Genomic DNA, 6,000 nt, shown 5'->3' with positions numbered 1-6,000 from the left:
AAAACTACTTAATACATTTATAAAACTGTGTCTCTCTACAAATACATGTAATAGTTTTTAAAATGATATATAATGTGGCTATTAGTAAAATGTAAAACTTAATTTATTAATTTTAACTACCTTTCATAATTTTTTAATCATCAAACCCTCTAATATATTTTACGGAGTGATGACATTTAGTTTTATTTAATAAACTCCTATTTATTTGGAGTAGAATTACAATGATACAGTGAGGAATGACACATTTGATATAACTAGAAATTCTAGTAAAGGTGAAAGCAGACATTACAAACTTAACAAGCCTTTTGTGTGACCTAATTGCATTAGAATATATTAGTAAGGTTGCATATTGTAGGTTTTATGTTTCATTAGAAAGGTCATCACCAATTTGGGCTGAATCGTTAAAGAAAGGAGACCACATTAGCAGAGCACTCTTCAAGAGGCTAAAGGATGAATGTACTTCGTTTCATTAGAATTATCTCACGGTAATTCGATATTCTGATTTTACAGTAGGAAGAGACGATAGGAGAGCTTGAAAGTCCCAGATTCTGTATTCCCTTGCAGGAAATGGATGGGTAATTGCAGCATGACATTGTTTTTCCAAAACACAAACATAACATAGTAAAAGCCGTCTACCTATTTGTTCTGATTATAATCAAAGATATCAGCCCTGTGACATGCTGCTCCATAGAAGACTTTACCTTCCAAATTGTAGTGTTCCTTAACATTTGAACTGCTGTATTAAGAGATCGTATGCTATTTTAAAACACTGCAATTTTTAATCCCAGAGTTATTACTGAAACAAATATATTACAAGGGTTCATGTATAATTCTTAGATGTATTTATGGATTTAACAAAACTATAAACCTCGATAACCTTCAATAGATGTTTCTTATACCAGAAACAAATTTTAGTTGCTGTGTTTCTTTCACTGATGACAAGACATAAACATACATAATGATTCATCCTGGTAAGAATTTTGTTAGAATCCTTAATTCTGTAAAAGAATATTAAATGATCCTATCATTTATTCTCCAGGTTACTTGGGTCAACACTTGTGTTTGGCTCTCTTCAGATTACAAGGCAAAATTATGCAGATTAATTTGTACAACGGGTTTATTGTAAGGATGCCCAAGAGAGTAAGGAAGCATGAAAAATTTCCCCAAGCAAGACCGATGAAGAAAGCTACATATCACTCATGATTCCATTGCCATGCCAAAAAAACGACAGAAGCTCCAGGGGTCTGGCTTTTGTGTGCCTCAGTTTCCCTCTCCTTCTCTCTCTACTTCATGGCTTTTGCTTGACTCCTTTCAAGGCATCTCTTCTTTTCAAAGCCACTCTTTTGGTCTCCATCTCTTTTTGTTTATTTTAAACTCAAGCTCCTTAAGAGCAAAGATGCCCTTTGAGTAATCAGTCCTTATACATATTAGAGCAACCACAATGAAAGGAATTATCTGCCCAGGCTACTCAGATGCTGACCTGGAAGATGGTCCTGGCACTAATTGCAGGCCCAACTCTGGCTGTGGCCTGAGAAGCAAGGTCAGATGGCCAAGCAGGGAATGTTTATACAAGGACTCCTTGCTTATAAAGGGACAATGGGCATGTGATGAGCACTCATGACCTCCATGCACAACCCGGAATACCTCACCCGACAATCAGCCTCAAACCACCTACCAGCCATGAGAGAAGAATTTGAAGAACATTTCTCTAGAGGGAACAGGTAGATATCAAAAACTCTCATTAGTGCTACATTATCTTGACCCATTATGGAACTGATTATTGGACTATTCTTTCACAGTCTGCCATTAGCATTCATTCAGATTAATAGGGAGGGGGAAAGCTCATTTTTGGAAACTCTTTATTGATTTGGCTTTAGGAACATTGTTGAAAGCGCCATTCAGGGCCTATGAGAGAAATTTCCTTTAGGGCTGTGTGCTGAGAAAAGTTTTATATGCCCCAGAGAAAGTGTCTATTTACTCATCTAGAACAATTATCCAATTCTCCCTTTCACTTAGGCCACCAGAAAGCTTAAGCCTTCATATAAAGCACAGCTATTTCAAATGTGTCCTATTTTGTTTCTGATTGACTCTTGTTCTGGTTCCTATTTTCTTTAATCCTTTTAATGCTTTTTATTTTGCCATTATTTTTATAAATTAATTTGAATCCCTTGAGAAAATAAAAGTATAATAATATTTTTAAAGACATACATGACAAATATAACCTAAGGTGCAATAAAAGAGTACATTTTATACAATCACACTCAATTTCTGAGACAGTCAGAAAGGTCCCTTGATATCTGTCTTTTCCATTGAACTAAAAATTTAATTCAAAACCAGAGGAAGACCTTGCCAAAAAGGACTAAATTTAAGTAAATATCATAAGCATTTTTATATATGGAAAATATCACAAGTATTCAACCCCTATATACTTTCAAACATCAATTTAAATTATCATAATTAGCAGCTAATCTTATTAAATTTATAGTTAACACCATTTCTAATGACATTTATGCCAAGGACAATATTACACGGAAACAAGAACCCAAACTGAAACCGACCACATAGTGGTAATAGAAATAGAAATATACAAATTGTCCATATTTTGTCAATAAAAAGAGTAGGGGATAGCCAACGTCATTGGTGACTTTCTTGTTAGAAAGAGGAAAGAAGGAAGGAAGGAAGGAAGGAAGGAAGGAAGGAAGGAAGGAAGGAAGGAAGGAAGGAAGAAGGAAGGAAGGAAGGAAGGAAGGAAGGAAGGAAGGAAGAAAGACAAAGGAAGAAAAAGAAAGCAAGCTAGCTAGCTTAAAGTGCTTCAACCTTATGTCCAATGTTAATTCTATGGCTCAGTAAGATAGTGTGAATAAATAATTCCTATTTTTAGTAAAAAGAGATATAGTGACAAATGACTATTATAGAATTTTCTTTTCCAGTATTCTTGAATAATAGTTTGTTCACCAGTTCATATGCTCTTCTATTTAACCCCAAACTATCATCATTCTCCACAAAGTGGGCCTTAGGTAACCACCTAATGTGTCCAAAAATAGTCCAGTTTTGAGAAAAATACGAAAGCTCCCAAATATGCAGGTCTAACACCAAAAACTTTCTCAGATTGAGCAAAACAATCATTTTTGTGTTATCTTTTCATACACGGTCCCTTTGTATCTTACATATGCATACACCCTGTATTCTTCCACCAAGATAATTTGCTATATCCATAGATCCAGGTGACATGTTGCCTCACAAAATCAAACAGGAATAATAAAATGACACAGAGATTTTTTTCAAGGTGGAAGAATTTTCAAAGCGATAAGAGACTCATAAGTTTCATATCCCTCTCTAATGAAGATGAAAATCATGTTAAACACTAAATACACTTGTCTAATTACATCAGGAAATACCATTCTGTATTTGCTAATGAAATGTGATGCTGCTGTATTCACCGAGAGCCAAAACAAAGTGAAGATATAACATGCTAATTACAAAAAGACAATTGGTAAAATGGTTGTGTGCCTTGAACTGTAATAAAAATTAATAAAATTATGTAAATACAAACACAGTTACTGAAAATGTGACACTCTAATTTTAGAAAAGGCATCGACAGTAATGACTTAAACTTCAAACCATTTTTAACTTTATCCTTTTCACAGAAAGAAGACTAATGAGAAAACGTTTGTCTAAAGGGCTAATATTTGTTTTAATATATTTACTTCATTGCTCTAAGTATGGAAGGCACTTCATATCCTTTTGGCAGCAAGGGTAAAATCCTAAACAAATAAATATGTAAGCATGAATTTTCCATCCATGAGCATTTTGCAATCCCTCAGCTAAGCCACCACCGATGCATTCATAAATGTCTTAATGGCCTTACTACATAGAATCCTGTTATAATGCAGGAGCCAGAAGACACAAAGAACCCCTTATTGTATGCTTTCTAAGTTATAAGAAAAAAAGATGTGCCACACATCACTATGTACACAGAGAACATGATTTGACCTCCATGATCACATCCATGGATAACCAGGTGTCTTGTAATAGGTTATTATCATAGCTAGTATTTAGTGATTCTCCACCACAGGCTTTGTTCTGTACTAATTTTTCATCCTGAAATCTCTTCATAACATTCCTATTGACACAAGAAATTCAGTGTCTTTAAAATTAACCTTAGGAATATATGTTCTATTAAATTTTCTAATAATTTAAACATGAAACTCATTATTAAAATTCATATAGTCTATACCTACATCTTCTTTAAAATCAATATTTTCATTGGCTATGATAGAGGTTGGTGAAATGATAAGCTTTCTAACTTTCACTACTTAACAATATCTTGGTCAATAAGTGAATGTGGCTCTAAACCAAATAAGTATTTTAAAAACTCTTCAAATGTTGTGTCTCTGAACCATCTGAATAAATACCATATTCTTTACTAACAGTCTTCAATGATAAATGTGTTTATTTGCAATACACTTACTCAAGGAGTTATAAAGGGACAAGAGATAATGTAAAAGGTCCCTACTTGTTTTAATATGCAGAGGGAAAAAAATACTACTTCAAGTCTGGAAATATATGATGAAGAGTATATCTTCCATTTGGTTCTGATTACTTTTTGTAATCTACTGGGAGTTAACATAAGAGCACATATCTTCTGTGTTTCTATAGGAGAAGTCTCCCCTAAGGTAGATATAAAAATTATACCAGCTACAGAGGATGTGAATTTACTCTGGTAAAATTGCTACAAATATACCATCAAAATTATGTATATATGAAAATTGAGAATGTTTTTATTTTCGGTGACTTTCAGAATATGATTATGTCAACAACGAAGGATTTAGTTAATCCATAAAAATATATCATTGACTATGCTTTTAACATGACTCTTTAAAAAAAACACTTCAAATATCGAAGACACTGTAACAAAATCAAAGTAGTATTTAAAACACCCAGATTAAACATCTAAATGATAAATACTGCACAGTACTGCACATCTGTTCTTTGTAGTGTTTTCCAGTAATGCAGCATAGTGCAGCATTTCAGCAAACCAATTCAAACATGAGAATCGCTACAGAGCAAAAGCTCTTGTCACTGTTTGTGATTGTCTAATGGTATATGGTTCAATCATAAAGGGCAGCTGACAGGCTGGTATAAGAAATGAATTTTCCTTTTCCTCCTGACACATCAGGGTAGGGCCCCCTGCTGTAATGCAGAAAATCTTTTATGCAAAAAGAATACACCATCTTTCAGCACATGATTACTATTCAGAAGATTCTGATTAGGTTTTTTGGTGCATTTTTTTAAATATTGATACAAAATTGCACAAAGAGCAAACTGGGTCCAGGCTTATGCCTTATCTTCCCCACTTAGTCATTCTGTGACCTTGGGCATGTCACCTTTCTTTCTCAATGCCTTCCTTTCCCCATCTTTGAAATGGGAATGGTAATAATAAAATATGATTCCTGTCCTAGAATAAAATGAGATGAATAAAATAAATATGAATATTTATTAAGAACTTCAGCTTATGTAGAAAAATACCACCCAGGCAGTATTGTGAAGACAATGTTATCTTTTCAAACACTTAAAAACAATCATATTAAAAAGCCCTAATTAAAAATAAATCAAACATGTTGCATAAAATGTAACATTTCACATTTAAAATTTTTTAGATATGTTGCATAAAATATGAACATTTGGGCTCTGCTTGGCATAGAAATATCAAACAGAAAACCTGGTAGATAGGTCTGTGATGAACACTAATACTGTCTGTAGATTGTGTTAAGCGCTGTAGTAAATACTTTTATTTTCTCATTTAATCCTTACAACTTCTCTATGAAATAAGGACTATTATTAATTCCATTTTACAAATGAGAAAACTAAAGATAGGAGAACTTTTTAAATCTTGCCCCTCAATTAAAATATTTAGAAACAGGAGGTTGTTTTGAACTTTTTAAAAAGCCTGGTTGTCAAGCCAGAGTCAACCCCAGCTTCCACTCTTAACTACTCTGC

This window comes from Pteropus medius, unplaced genomic scaffold (genome assembly GCF_902729225.1).
Source record: "Pteropus medius unplaced genomic scaffold, Ma_sr-lr_union100, whole genome shotgun sequence".
NCBI lineage: Eukaryota > Metazoa > Chordata > Mammalia > Chiroptera > Pteropodidae > Pteropus > Pteropus medius.
The sequence above is the reverse complement of the archived record's forward strand: the minus strand, read 5'-3'. Positions refer to the sequence as shown.